The 16266-nt window shown below is 45.5% G+C and overlaps 1 pseudogene; it reads right to left on the bottom strand.

The window, feature by feature from the left end:
* Positions 1–6323: 6323 nt before the first annotated feature.
* On the bottom strand, positions 6324–6462 carry LOC119290310 (annotated as a pseudogene).
* Between the last annotated feature and the right edge of the window lie 9804 nt (positions 6463–16266).

Genomic DNA, 16266 nt, shown 5'->3' on the forward strand with positions numbered 1-16266 from the left:
GCCCCCCTCCTTCCATCTCTCCCCTTCCTCCTTCATTCCCTTCCTTGTTGGACTAGGAAAGGGGGGAACCTACTCCTAGTAGGAGTAGGATTCCCCCCTTCCCCCTTGGGCGCGCCCCTTGAGGCCGGTCGGCCCCCTCCTCCCCTCCTTTATATACGGGGGAGGGGGCACCCCATAGACACACAAGTTGATCTTTAGCCGTGTGTTGTGCCCCCCTCCACAGTTTTCCACCTCGATCATATCGTCGTAGTGCTGCGAAGCCCTGCGCCGGTAACTTCATCATCACTGTAACCACGCCGTCGTGCTGATGGAACTCTCCCTCGGCCTCGTCTGGATCTAGAGTTCGAGAGACGTCACTGAGCTGGACGTGTGCAGATCGCGGAGGTGTCGTGCGTTCGGTACTTGATCGGTTGGATCGAGAAGACGTTCAACTACATCAACCGTGTTACTTAACGCTTCCGCTTTCGGTCTATGAGGATACGTGGACACACTATGCTTCTCCTAGATAGATCTTGTGTGATCGTAGGAAATTTTTTGAAATACTACGTTCCCCAACATTGATGTGCAAAATGAATCTCTGAATGAAAAGTATTTGGGCATGCCTTCTGATGTTGCGAGATCAAAGAATGGTACTTTTAAATATTTGGAAGACATAGTGTGGAATAAAATTCAAGGGTGGCTTGAGAAAATATTGTCCGTGGGTGGGAAGGGAGTCTTGATTAAATTAGTGGTGCATGCTCTTCCTATTTGTTTCTATGGGATGCTTCAAACTTCCTCGTGGACTTTGTGAACATATTGGCTCTCTGATCAAGAAATTTTGGTGGGGAGTAAAGAACGGAAAAAGAAAGGTAGCTTGGGTGTATTGGGATATTATGACGAGACCAAAGCATTTAGGTGGTATGTGATATTCCATGACCTGGAGATTTTTAGTTTGGCTCTCCTTGCAAGGCAAGCATGGAGAATTTTATAGGATCCCTATTCTCTTAGTGCTAGAATTCTTAAAGCAGTTTATTTTCCTGACACATCAATTTTGGAGGCTACTATGGGTTCTCATCCATCACAGATTTGATGATCTATAATTGAAGGAAGGGACATCCTAGTGCAAGGTCTTATTATATGAATTGGTGATGGAACTACCATGAAAATTTGTCCACAATTGGTTGCTGAGGGACAGTTCTATGAGACTTATAACTTCTGCACATGATTCTGTTTTTTGGGTCTCGGATCTGATTGATGCGAGTATAGCCAGCTGGTGAATTGAACTTGCGAGGAATTCCTATTTACCTATGGACGCCACTACGATCTTGGGCATACCTGTGTGCACAAGGAATGTCCTAGACTTCTGGTCTTGGGCTCATGAAATAAATGGGTGCTTCTCAATTCGTTTTGCATATCGTATGTTGGTAAATACCAAGATCACAAGGGAAGGTTGGCTTGATGGGAACAGTGTAAGTTCAGACCATGCATCGGAAGCGAAGCAATGGACCAATTTATGGGGCCTTTCGGTGCCTTCTAAACTCAAAGTTTTTCTGTGGCATCTTGCGAAGCATTCAATCCCTACTCTGGACGTTTTGAATCATAGGAATATGTTTGATACTATGTATTGCCTGTTGTGTGGTATGTGTGATTCATGGAAGCGTGCACTTGTCGAATGCTCTTTGGCCAGGTCAGTATGGGCCCTTGCAAATGAGGACATTGCAGAACATATGATTATAACTACAATTCCAGATGCAAAACCCTAGATAGCTACTATGCATGACTCCTTGCAGCAAGATATTTTTGCAGAGTTGGTAGTGACCTCTGGGTAGTGTGGTATGTGCGAAGAAAGGCAATATATGAGCAGGAATTTCAGGCCCCCGTGTCTACACTTCTTTTCGTGAAGCGTCACTTGGTCGAGATGAATGCCACCTCCTGTCCACTCCACAGCGTGCAGGGATCCAGCGAGCTCGGGTAAATATCGGTAAATATCCGTGAGCCATGGGTCAGACCACCACAAGGTTACATGAAAAGTAATGTTGATGGGACAGTAGGAAGACATGGTGATAGAGGTGTTGCAGCTGCTATATGCCGGGACCATCTTGGTAATTACTTGGGCTCATGGTCTTAAAAGATTGAAAGGAGATGATGTGAAGGGTATGCCTCCTGGCAGGGACGTCTGCGTGTTATATAGCCAACAAAGAGTACAAGATGCGGTGGCAGGTGGTTGAGTCTTGACCCCTAGTGCAAGCTATACATGGATATCTACTAGCACCGGTTCCCTCTAACCACCTGCCTTGATACACAAGTTAACACACATGCACGCACATCTACAATCGTGGCAATGTCACGTTACAATGCAAGTCCATCATCTAACATCCTCCCTCAATCTAAACGTGTCAAGGTTGAGATTGTTCTTGAAGACTTGCAATTTTCGAGCTTGTAAGGGCTTGGTGAATCCATCAGCCAGTTGATCTCCAGTTGGTATAAACCTGATGTCCAACAGTCTCCTGGCAACTCTTTCTCTAACAAAATGAAAATCAATCTCTATGTGTTTTGTCCTTGCATGAAACACAGGATTGGCAGACAAGTATGTTGCTCCAAGATTGTCACACCATAGACAAGAAACATGTGTTCTTTCAACGCCTAGTTCATTAAGCAGGGTTTCTACCCACATTACCTCAGCAGTAGCATTTGCTAGTGATTTGTATTCAGCCTCTGTGCTAGACCTGGAGACAGTTGCTTGTTTCTTTGCATTCCATGAAATGAGATTAGAACCAAGGAAAATAGCAAACCCACCAGTAGACCTCCTATCATCAGGACATCCTGCCCAGTCTGCATCAGAAAAGGCACTTACTGTAGTTGACTGTGACTTACATATTTTCAGTCCTATCCCAGCACTTCCTTGGACATAACGCAGTATCCTCTTAACAGTTGTCCAATGCACAGTAGTAGGAGCATGCAAAAATTGACAAACCTTATTAACAGAGAAAGATATATCAGGTCTTGTCAATGTCAGATATTGAAGTGCACCAACAACACTTCTATACTTAGTCCCTTCTTCTGGGTTTAGTAGCTCCCCTTCATGTAAGGACAACTTTTCTGTAGTAGACAAAGGAGTGCTACAAGGTTTGCATCCTTTCATGCCTACACGCCTGAGAATATCAGTGGCATACTTTTCTTGTGTCAACAAAATCCCATCAGATATCTTTTTTACTTCAATGCCTAGGAAGTAATGTAACTCTCCCAAGTCCTTGAGTGCAAAATCATTTTTCAAATTTTTTAACAATGCTGAGGTGGCCTCTGGTGAGGAACTAGCAACAATTATGTCATCTACATAAATGAGCATGTAAATGATCACCTTGCCTTTCTGGAAGAAGAACAAGGAAGTATCACCTTTGGAGGGCCGAAATCCAAGTTGCTGTAATTTCATGCTCAATCTCGAATACCAAGCCCTAGGTGCCTGTTTCAGACCATAAAGAGCTTTATCCAACTTACAAACATGTTGAGGTTTAGTCTCACTGACAAAACAAGGTGGTTGCTTCATATACACCTCTTCCTCGAGAACGCCATGTAAGAACGCATTCTGAACATCCAGTTGACGAGGACTCCATCCCCTGGTGACAGCAATAGACAAAACAAGTCTAATGGTGGCAGCTTTAACAACTGGACTAAACGTGTCCTCATAATCAATGCCATAGTGTTGCTTAAAGCCTTTAGCAACTAGCCTAGCCTTATATCTATCTAGAGTACCATCAGAGTGTCATTTAATTTTGTACACCCATTTACAATCAATAATATTCCTTCTTGACTTGGGAGGCACCAAGTGCCAAGTTTGATTTTTCATAAGAGCATTGTACTCTGTTTCCATGGCACATTGCCAATTCTTTTCTCCTAGAGCTTCTGCCACATTTCGAGGCTCTTGAGTGACAGCGAGATTTGCAAACTTAAAATTTTTATCATACCTGACCGTCCCATCTTTAGGAACCAAAGGCTTGAAAATACCTTTCTGAGCTCGTGTACGAGGGCGTACAGGAGCAGAATCCGCAGAAGATCCGGGCGCCACAGCAGATCCAGCAGGGCTGGCAGCGTCCAAGGATCCAGGAGAATCCCCCTCGCCTGCTGTGCGACCGGACGTGGGATCGCGCGCCGGCCCAGGCGACAGAGCAGGCGAATCAGCCTCGGGTGCAGCGCGGTCGGGTGTTGGATTGTGTGGCCGCACGGGCGACCGGGCGGGAGTCACACGCCTGTGGGCCCCGCCGTCAGGCCCATCATTGTATGGAGACGCGCGCGCGCTAGGCGACGCGCCCGCACCGGACCCACCACGACACGTGGTGTCCGCTGAGACGCTGCCGGAGGGAATCGCGCCAGCTAAGGAGAGCGGCGACAGAGAATCTGCGCCTGCCGCCGCAGGTGCGCGGGATCCTGCGCCACCGGATCTCTCGGGATCAGTAGCTGCAGCAGAATCGCCCTCGTGTTCTATGCCGGTCGGCCTTGGACTCATATGCTGCATAAAATCATGTGATGGAGTATCGTTTTGTGCCAAAAAAAATCACTGTTTCCTGCAGCATCATGATCCGGATTAGTAGCACCATTAATCATATGATCAACACTATTATCCCCCTGATCAGTAGGATTCAAAAGATCTGGTGACAACAAAAGAATTTCAGCTCTTAGCCGTGCACCGGCATTGGAGTGCAAGGTGGAAAACAGAAAAAAGTTTTCATCGAATACCACATCTCTGGAAATATAGACTCTTCCCATAGAGATGTCTAGACACTTGTATCCCTTGTGGAGGTTACTATAACCAAGAAAGGCACACTGTTTTGATCTAAATTGGAGTTTTTGTGTGTTATAGGGCCTTAAATTTGGCCAACATGCACAGCCAAAGATACGAAGGGAAGAATAATTGGGTGTGTCACCAAATAATCGAGTGAGAGGAGTTTCAAAGTTTATGACTTTGCTTGGCATCCTATTGATTAAGTAGGTGGCAGCAAGAAAAGCCTCATCCCAAAATTTTAAGGGCATGCAGGCTTGAGCAAGTAGAGACAGCCCAACTTCAACTATATGACGATGTTTTCGCTCAGCTGACCCATTTTGCTGGTGAGCATGAGGACAGGACACATGATGAGAAATTCCTATTTTGGTAAAGAAGGAATTCAGCTTTTCATACTCCCCTCCCCAATCTGTTTGGAGAGCTAGTATTTTTCGATCAAATTGTCTTTCAACAAGATTTTGGAAGTCATGAAATTTTTGGAAAACTTCAGACTTATACTTAATGAGGTAGATCCATGTGAATTTGCTGAAATCATCTATAAAACTCACATAGTATTTCTTTCTACCTACAGTTTCAACGGCAGGGCCCCAAACATCAGAAAAGATAAGTGCCAAAGGAAATTTTGATTCACTCATAGACTGAGGATATGGTAGTTGGTGACTTTTTCCTTTTTGGCATGCGTCACATACAAACTGATTCTCATTATTGCTAACACATGGGAGTTTATTCTCACTAACGATCTTCCTAACAACAATGGACGATGGGTGACCTAAACGTCGGTGCCACAAGTCTGAAGATGGCTTGGTGGCACTTAGCACATGCTTTGTGACGTGTCCCCCGACGTGTTTGAGAGGATAGAGACCTCTCCTACCCTTGCCGTGAAGAAGAACCCTCTTCGTTTCCAGACCCTTGACAAGAAAAAAATGAGGGTGAATTTCAACGAAAGTGTCATTATCAAGAGCAAGTTTACTTGCAGAGATAAAACTTTTGGTGGCCTCCGGAACATGAAGAACATTATTTAGATGAAGTTCACGATCTGGGGTATAAATAGTTGTATGACCAACATGATTAATCGCCATACCTGAACCATTTGCAGTGTGAATCTGCTCATTGCCGGTGTACCTCTCCCGGACCGTGAGCTTCTCTAGATCACCGGTGATATGATCAGTTGCACCACTGTCCATATACCAGTTTGTATCGACGCCGTATTGCGGAGCAGCAATGTTCGCCGAGCGCTCTTCACCTCCCTGGTAAGCGGAGTCGTACCGCTTCCAGCACTTCCAAGCAACATGCCCAAATTTGCCACAGATCTGGCACGTTGGTTTGGCAGCGGGGTTGTTGTTGAAGCCGCCACCGTTTCCTCCTGAATTGCCACGGCCACCCCCGCCGCTGGGCTTGTTGAAGTTCCGGCCGCGGTCACCACCGCCGCCGGCTTGCTTGTTGTTGAAGGGGCGACCGCGGTCACCACCGCCGCCGCCGTTGCCGTTCTGCTTGTTGGAGTTGGTGAAGCGCCCTCGTGATGCAGCGTTGGCGGAGGACTGAGAGGCTCCCCCGCGGAGGTTCATGCGCGTCTCGAAGCTCAGAAGCTGCGAGTACAGCTCCGGGACGGTTACAGGTTCGACCCGTGAGCACATGGCCGAAACCACGGGATCGAATTCTTCCTCCAGCCCGGCAAGGATGTGTGAAACCACATCTTCTTCGTCCACCTTTTTTCCTGAAGCCATCAACTCATCACAAAGAGTTCTGATCTTACCAACGTACTCCGTGATGGTGGAGTTGCCCTTCTGAAGATTCGCCAGTGCGATCCTGACGTTGACGGACCGTGCTCGGGTATGCGAGGTGAGCATCCCTTGCACGGTGTTCCACAGCTCCGCGGCGGTGTGGCAGGTTGCCACCTGGATGGCCATCTCACGAGGTAACGTAGTCAGCAGATAGGAAAACACCTGCTGATCACGAGCGTACCAGGTGCCAAACTCAGGGTTGGCGGCCTTCGTCTTGGTCTTGTCGTCGCTGCTGGTCACCTCGATCGTCGTGGGAGGCACTTCTTGCTCCAGATTGAGGAAGCCCGCCATCTGCGCCCCCCTGATGGCAGAGAGGACGGTGGCGCGCCAGAGGGCTTCGTTCCCCTTCGATAGCTTCTCTGTGGCGATGTGTGCAAAGGGAGATGAGGGGAACGTATTTGTGGATGAGCTCGCCATGGATGAATCCGAGGTAGGCTTTGATTACCATAAAAGATTGAAAGGAGATGATGTGAAGCGTATGTCTCCTGGCAGGGACGTTTGCGTGTTATATAGCCAACAAAGAGTACAAGATGCGGCGGCAGGTGGTTGAGTCTTGACCCCTAGTGCAAGCTATACATGGATATCTACTAGCACCGGTTCCCTCTAACCACCTGCCTTGATACACAAGTTAACACACACGCACGCACATCTACAATCGTGACAATGTCACGTTACAATGCAAGTCCATCATCTAACAGGTCTATCACTTATATGGCTATTAATGACGTGCCAACCTTGGAGGCCTTGGCATGCCGTGAGGCTTTGTCGCTGGCCAAAGATTTGGATATTTGTCGGGCCCTTGTATCTTTGGACTATGCTACGTTCATTAATGATATTGAGACGAATCAAGGAGGAAGACATGTAACCATTATTCAGGAGATCCGTGCTAGCAAGTTAGATTTTTTTGGAGTGTGATTTCATATATGAGAGAAGGTTTAGAAATTATGTGCGGTTCCTTCAACCACAAGATATTGTAATGATTCTGTTGGACTTGTTTGAATAAAGAATCAGTGTACCCCTAAAAAAATTAAACTATAACGCGGGTTAATTACAGAAAATTATAGGAGGGGGGCTTCCGTAAAATGACCGACGGGCGGGCAGCAGCACTAATGACTTGATTATATCATTAAATTCATTAGTACTTAATATATGGCCCACTTCTTTTTCTCACAAAGATTGTTGGGCTGATGCTACAGCCGGCTATAAACTTGTAGTCCGCTTCTCTTCTATCTCCTCCTCTTATCTTCACCAACTAGACACAAATCTAATGTGGCATCTCCTATAGTCTGCTTACGTCACTCTATTGTACTTGCTCTAATTGTGTTTTGAGGCAACTGAAGTAGCAAGCATTTTATGGTAAATAGAAACCAAAATATCATTGAATAGGAAATAGGGGAATATAAAAATAGAGAGCATGAGAAAAACTAACTTGCAGTTTTGTCCCCGGCCGGTAGATTCTCGGAAGCAGTTATTTTTGGGGAAGCAGATTACATAGAAGCAAACTAAGGTGGATCCACGTTCCAAATGCTAATGCACCGTGATTTCTTGTTTCAGTTAGTCATCATACATACAAATAGCAAAGGAAAAAGTCCAAAATAAACATTGAATTTGTAAACGGAAGCTAAACCAAACCCTGAACTCTTAATCCTTGAAATCAGCACACCAAACTCTCTAATTCCGGTCTATTTTAAACCTTCAGAGGACTTCGCCGGTATTAGCTGAATTGGGTCGGCCCAGTAGCGCAGTCGCTCACGCGCGCGCACTAATTTGGTTTTTCTTAGCTTTTTCTTTTATGTTGTCTTTTCTTTTTTCTTTTTTACACATGTCTAATTTTTGTTAGTAGCCTATGTACATTTTTAACACACACATCAAATATTTGATAAACTTTTGATATTTTCAAATACATTATGGACATTTTTAAATTAAATGTTTCCAAAACTTTTTTGAATACATGGTAATATTTTTCCAAATACATGTTTTACATTTTCTTAGTGACAATAAACATTTTATAAATCTACACAAACACTCTTTTACATGGTTCAAAATGTTCAAAAGGTGTTTTCTTTTTTAAAGTTGTTTATGTTTGAAAAGGTGTTCTCTTTTTGAAAGTTGTTGGTTTTTTAAAAGTATTCGAAATTTTCAAAACGCACTTTATAAAATGTTCAAAAATTTCAAAAGTAAATACGTTTTTAATGTTTGTTTGCCCCTAAAAAAGAATTCAAAGTTCGACGCTTTAGTTTCTGATTAAATATTTTCGGCCACTTATTATGTAAATCATAGTCGTCTGGTGTAGTGGCTAGCGAAATCAGGTCAACCCTTCCAGGTCCCAAGTTCCACTCCATGGTATGTTCTTATCTTTTGGAATTATTACTTCACGCGTTAAGAGAAAGAAAGAAAGAATTTTTACGGCGTGTGATAAGAAAAAAAACTCGCTTTATGTCTGGTGGGCCGGCCCAGTCGAGTCCGCAGCCAACAATCCGAAACATTTTTTAAAAACATTATTTATGAAATAATTTATGAAATTCCAAAAAAAGTATTCAAAAGATGTGACACAATTCTGAAAATCCGAAACATTTTTCATAGCATGTGAAAAATTGTTGTAATTCTGAACATTTTTTGACAAATGTGATTTTTTAAATCACGGTCAGTTTTTTCAAATTTCAGAATTCCAAATATTTTTTAAAACACAAAATGAATTGAAGTCGCGCCAAAAATATAAAACAGGAACATTTTTTAACTTCTGAACAATTTTAGAAATATGCGAACATTTTTTTAACTTCACGGATTTCTTGTTGTGTTATAGTGGGCTGGGCCAAGTTCTTGTCCGTGACAGTAGCTGGTTATCCCGGCCAATCATCAGGTCAAGTCACGGTGTTTTTTCCCTCTAGTTAGGGTTTCTCTGGTTCTCCCGGGGGCGATCTAGCCGCCGTCGAGTCTTGCTCCCCTACCGCCGATCAACTCCCCGCTCTCGTCCGTGTGGCGTGGGGGGCGGCCATCCTGGTCGTTTTCTCCCGCTCGTGACTAGGGGCGGGGCCGGTGGCAACTAGGGTTTACCCCAAAACAACCCGATCTGATCTTCGGGTTAGTGTTTCTAATGGCGTCTTCCAGAGCTTCGAATTCCTCAGGAGTCAACGATGTCGAGCAGATGATGAAGGAGTTGGGCCTGAGAGAGGAGGACTTGGATGATGTTGTTTTAGATGAGCAAGTTGTACCACCAGAGGGGCCTAGATGGATAGCCCTGGCTAGGGTTAACACCTCGAAGAACTACAGTCAGACTTGGTTCTACAGGAACATGCGAGCGGCTTGGGACAGAGCCCAGGAGGCAAGATTTAAACCTTTGGAAGATCACCTATACACTGTCCAATTCTCTTGCCTTGGAGATTGGGAGAGAGTCATGAACGATGGCCCATGGAATTTCAGAGGAGATGTGGTGATACTTGTGCCGTATGATGGGATCTCGAATCCTTCCATTGTTAAGCTTGAGACAATTAACACATGGATCCAAATCCATGATGTACCAGAATTGTATGCCCATCTAGTAACTCCGCTTGCTGCTAAGGTGGGAGAAGTGCTTTCCTATGAACCTAATTCACATGATTTTGTTGGCAACTTTCATCGAGTTTGGGTCAGAATCAATGTCTCAAAACCTCTCAAGAATGCGGTGTCTATGATCAGAGATGGGAAGAGACAGATATATAGAGTCAAGTATGAGAAGCTTCTGTACTGGTGTGCGGTTTGTGGCATGCTCGGGCACCAATTTAAGAAGCATGGCAATGGTATTCACCCTCCTTCTGCCCTGGTTTTTAAAGATCTGCGTGCTAGCTAGTTTATGCGATCAGGGCGAGGCCCTGGAGAAGGCCGGGCCCAATGAGGTGGACGCAGGGGCAGCCGACCAGGAGGTCACTCAAGTGCACGTTCGGATGCACTAGTGCAGAACCGGGCAATAGCACCGGTTCGTAAGGCCCTTTAGTGCCGGTTCCAAAACCGGCACTAAAGTGTGGGCACTAAAGCCCCCCCCTTTAGTACCGGTTCAGCACGAACCGGTGCTAAAGGGAAACCACGTGGCACGAGCCAGCTCCAGGGGCCTGGAGTCCTTTAGTACCGGTTGGTAAGACCAACCGGTACTATAAGGTTTGGGGGGTTTTAGTTTTATGATTTCTTTTTCATTTAATTTTGTGTTTCCATTTTAATTCTTTTTTGTTTGCTGGTATTTTACGATATATACTACACATTGTACACGTTATGCATATATATATATATATAAATAGAATTTCTAGTAGAACCAATCATGCATATATATATCATCAATGTCTCACAAACCATCATATTAATTAATTCACACATACACACATGTATAGCTATATACAATTTCTCCTACATATGCATGTTACCTTCGGAGCCAGTGGCATTATAGCCTAATTGGTGCCTTCGGAGCACGATGACAATTGGAAGTGGTTTTCATTGGGGCGGTAGCGGGTAATAGTATTCTCCCTTCGGATTTATGACCTGGTCGAGCAAAAATCCCGCTATTTCCTCTTGAAGTGCTTCTACGCGCTCCATTTCTAGGAGCTTCGCCCGCACCTCTCTGAACTGTTAAGAAGGAGATCAATATGCATGTGTATTAGTTGTGTGACTAGATATTGATAATGGTGTAAAAATTGTGAATAGTGTTTTGACAAGCGTACCCATTCCTGTCTTTGAGATCTGCTCCCTTCGGACGCCATCATGCGAATGTTCTCGCAAACGCAGAATGCACACAGATTAGTCCCCTGCGCCTGCTTCAGGGCCTTTACGAGAATGGAATTTGATCAGATAATAATTAATCAATTATGATAATTAAAGAGATGGCAGCTAGCTAGCTAGCTAGTACTACTTAATTACTTACCTTGGGTCTTCCACATTTAAGCTTTTCTTTCCATTCGCCGTCCGTGACCCTGATCAACCTTGCCCAAGCCCTGCCCGCCGAAAAAGAAAATGAATAAAGGGGTTATTAAATAGTTCATATCATGAAATGATGAACTAATTAAATAGGCCGAGATATATAGTTAATAATGATTGAAATTACCTGTTGACTATCCCAAACAAGATGTTATAGTCAGTTTTTTCTTTGAATAGTGAGTCTAGTATTTCAACTGTTCCGACGTCAACTTTAATGATACACAAGACCCAGTGATATCTGCATGCACACACATTTGCATGTCTTAATTAAGCAGGCATATGTAAGCAAAAACATGTAGCTAGCTAGTAGGCAAAAACAGAGAATTTGTAGTACAAGACAGTGTGACTCACTGAAAGTTGTAAGGAAGTAGTATATCTTCATTGTATTTGAGGCGCTTCAAGAACTCTGGCATGCTGTCCTCTACGGCCTTTTGATGACGTTCATCTATTTTCCATGTGTATTCATTAACGGTGTTTGGGTCAATGAACCCAATGCCATAGCGTCCACCTTTTCTCATTTCATACATCTTCATCCTGCATATAATACCACAGAAAAGAATATAGTGAGGATAATTACAGGTAATGATAAGGATCACTACAGCTAGCTTGAGACTTAAATTACAGAAAGAAATCACTTACAGACAATAGCAACTGACGATAGATTTGTCGAGTGCGTCTTGATTGTATAACTGAAACAGTTTAGAATACTCAACGGACACAGCTTTCTCATGGTAGTAATGATCCTCCTTGACATTCACCATGAGGGACAATCGATCGGAAATCTTCGTAATGTTCATGTACCATTGATGCAATTCATACATTCTCGTTGGGAGGTTCTTGACCTTGTCTGGCTCGACCAAAGGTTGGCCCTAGACATATTTTCGTTTTATTTCATCCTCTCTAAGCACAGGCATGGGCTCGATCTCGAGGAGTTGTCCAACAGTGATTTTGAGAACTTCAGCCTGCATTATATGCTCCTCCGTTATTACCACATTGCCCACCTCAGGAACGTAAACTGTTTGCCCACAATAATATTGGGCGCGCGTACTGTCACGTGTTGTTGGCACAACAAGCGAGGGGATCGATTGCGCCGCCTGTTCTCCCAGCTGGGGAATGGTTTTCCCGCATTTTTTGACAGCTGCTTCTTGTTTGCTCGATCCCGAGCTCGCCTCCTTACGTACATGTGCTCGATTTAACTTCCTGATGTGGCGCTCATAGTCTGTGTCAATAGGCTCGGGAGCTGGTGGTTGAGCCATACGAATGAAGTGGTCAATTGTTTCCTCAGGCACTTTCTCCCTTGGCGGTGTTGGCGGTTTCGGTGCAAAATGGGCTTCCACCTCAGACTTGGATATGGCTGCGATTTCCTCCTCGGACCTGTCATAAGCCCTCTGCGGAAGAGGCGTGAGGCTTGGACCATATTTATATCGCTTGCCTCCGCCTGTACTTCCTGTACTACCTCGACTCGTACCGCTACGCACCATAGCTGCGGGGTGTCTCTTCTGTGTTGCTGAGGTGGCGGAGACGGCTGACGGGGCTGAGTTGGACGAGGAGGAGTGGCCGCCTGAAGCTGTGTCGGACTTGCAGGAGGAGTAGCCTGAGCTTGTGCCGGACTTGGAGGAGGAGTGGATGTCTGACGCTGTGGCGGACTTGGAGGAGGAGGAGTGGCCTGACACTTTGCCGGACTTGGAGGAGGAGTGGCCTGACACTTTGCCGGACTTGGTGGACTTGCAGGAGCAGGAGACTGCTGACTCGGTGGCGGACTTCGACGAGGAGTCGGCTGACGCGGTGTCGGTGGCCTTCGAATGATGATGCAATCCTTTTTCCATAGGATGATACGATGTTTGGCGTCTCCGAGAAAGCGCTCGTCATCACCTCCAGGATAGTCAAGCTCTAGCTCCGAATATGGGTCCACCACCTCATCAACCAAGACACGAGCATAGCCCGTTGGAATCGGGTTGCAATGGAAGGTTGCCTCGGGGGGATTTGTAAAAGCAACGGCGTCCGCCACCTTCATGGATATGTTCTTCATTTTGACGTGTAGCTCGCAGCTAGTGTTCTCCGTGATGTCATCCACGGGGTATCTACCCAGCATTGCGTCGTCCGGGGCGGAACCCACGCTGCTTCTCGGCATGGATGGGGCGGTGTTATCCAATGCTGGATCATTCACTAGCTGCTGCAGCTGCTGAGACCCCCTTTGCTGGGTAAGTGAGTCGATCTGCTCCTGCTGCCGCTGGAATTAGACTACCAATTCCGCTTGACTTGCTTCTATGCCTTGAAGGCGTTCATAGTCCCGCTTCCTCTGCTCCTCCTCCATCTTCCTCTTCTTCTCCTCCGCAATCTTCTTTCTCGCACGGGTTCTGTAGTCGGTGTTCCAGTCTGAGAACCCCTCATACCACGGAATAGCGCCCTTGCCTCGTGTTCTTCCCGGGTGTTCAGGATTTCCCAGGGCACGCGTAAGCTCGTCGTTCTCTCTGTTGGGCTAGAACACCCCCGATCATGCCTCTTCTATTGCAACAAGTATCGCATCGTCGGCTCCCTTCAGACTTGCCCTCGTCGAAACATTGCCTCTCTTCGGGTCCAACTCCCCCCCATGCGCATAGAACCAAGTCCTGACGTTGGGGGGCCAGCTCTTAGTAACCGGAGTGGCACCTGCATCCTCCATCTCTTTCTCATACTTATCCCACTTAGGCATTGCCACCGCATAGCCACCTGGCCCCAGCTTATGGAACTTATCCTTTTTTCGGCATTCTTCTTGTTTATTCTCGACCGTTCCTTAGCTAATTCCGAATCCTTGAATTTCACGAAATCGTCCCAATGAGCACGTTGGTTCTCTAGTGTTCCCTCGAATACTGGAGTATTCCTTCCTCCCTTGACGTACTTGTCCCATTCACGATTCTTGTGGTTCTTGAATGCAACCGCCATCTTCCTAAGAGCAGCGTCCTTGACTTTCTGCACATCTGCTTCTGTGAAATGATCTGGTAGGGTGAAATGTTCCATGAGAGTATCCCAAAGCAGATCTTTTTGATTCTTGTCGACAAAAGTAACATCTGAACGTGGAGCAGCGTCCTCTTTGCCTTTTTGTCTTTTGTCTTTTGCTGGCTCTCTCCATTCTTGAAGGGAGATCGGGAGTTGGTCCTTCACAAGAACTCCGCACTGACGAATGAACTTGTCCGCAATCTTCTTAGGCGCTAATGGTTCGCCATTAGGTCTGACTGCCTCGATATTGTACTTTATGCCCTCCTTCAACTTTTTGTTCGGGCCTCGTTTCGTCCTTTTGCCTGAAGATTTGCTCAATCCGGATGGCTGAAAGAACAAAGATCGATTCGTTAATATATCTTCAAGTCATTTAAAACATGTGATGATCACCAGATACCTGCTTATATAAACATATATACCTCGCCGGTCTTTGTTGTTTCAGGATCAACATATTCTTCGTCATCGTCATAATCGTAGTTCATGACTTCATCAATTCGGTCGTCGCGATCGAATATCATATCACCCTCTCCGGTGTTGTTTAGAAATTTGGAGCCGTCATAATCTTCTTCATTCTGATCATCATTTGGCCCGCGTATCATATCGAACATGGTCTGTTCTCCCTCTCTGTCGGTATTGTCTGCCATAGCTTTTATTTAACTAATTCAAAAGAAATAAAACAATTTAGTATTCAAATTACATCGTCTCGAATAATAGATATAATCTCGAATACTTCGTCTAGAATAATAGATATAATCTCGAATACATCGTCTCGAATAATATATAATATTGAATAGTACATCACTGGCTAGCTAATTAAAGATCGAATACTACAGAAGAATCTAGGACACTCACGGTTCCTGCGGCGCGGGCGGTGGACACCCGAAGAGAAGGAACCCTCACAGGATCATAGCTGAAGTGAGATCCCCGAAGATACTGCCAGGTATTGGAGAACCTGCCGCCCTCTAACGCAACCATGTAGCGATGGACGTGCTCGTCCTCCTCCCTGACACGGCGACGTACCACCTCCGGCGGGGCCGGGTCCCTCCGCACCGAAACTGGCCCACGCGAACGCCACCAAACGAGATCAAGGTCGACGACGGGACCCGGGGCCGGGTTCCTCATCAAGCGGCGCGCACCTCCAGGCAGCACCTCCCAGTGCCAGCCCGGCGGAGCCCAGTCCCAGACATGGGTCGGCTGGACGTCGTCGCGGACGGGTCGACGGCGAGGATGCGGGCCGGGCATCGTCGAGAACAAATACTAGCTATATGCCCGCAAAAAGTAACATTTTTTTAATGATTGGATTTTGATAACTAAAATTTCTAACATTTCTATATAACACTAATTATGCTAATCTAAATAATCTAAATAACACTAAAATTTCTAACATTTCTAACATTTCTATATAACACTAATTTCTAACATTTCTATATAACACTAATTTCTAACTGATTAAACACTAATTATATCCATCTAACATGCATTCATACATATATAATAGTGAAAAAATAATAATCTAAATAATCTAAACTAATTAAACATACAAAATACATGTGTGTGTGCTAATTAAACACTAATTATCTAAACTAATTAAACATACAAAATAATAATCTAAATAATCTAAACTAATTAAAGACTAATTACCTAAACTAATTAAACATGCTTGTGTGTGTGTGTACGGGCTCGGGGAGGGCTCACAGCGGGCGACGGCGACGGCGAGGCGACGGCGAGGCGAGGGGGACGGCGAGGCGACGGCGAGGCGACGGCGAGGCGACGGCGGGGACGGCGCGACGGGGACGGGGACGGCGCGACAGGGACGGG

Source organism: Triticum dicoccoides, chromosome 4A (genome assembly GCF_002162155.2).
Source record: "Triticum dicoccoides isolate Atlit2015 ecotype Zavitan chromosome 4A, WEW_v2.0, whole genome shotgun sequence".
NCBI classification, from domain to species: Eukaryota; Viridiplantae; Streptophyta; class Magnoliopsida; order Poales; family Poaceae; genus Triticum; species Triticum dicoccoides.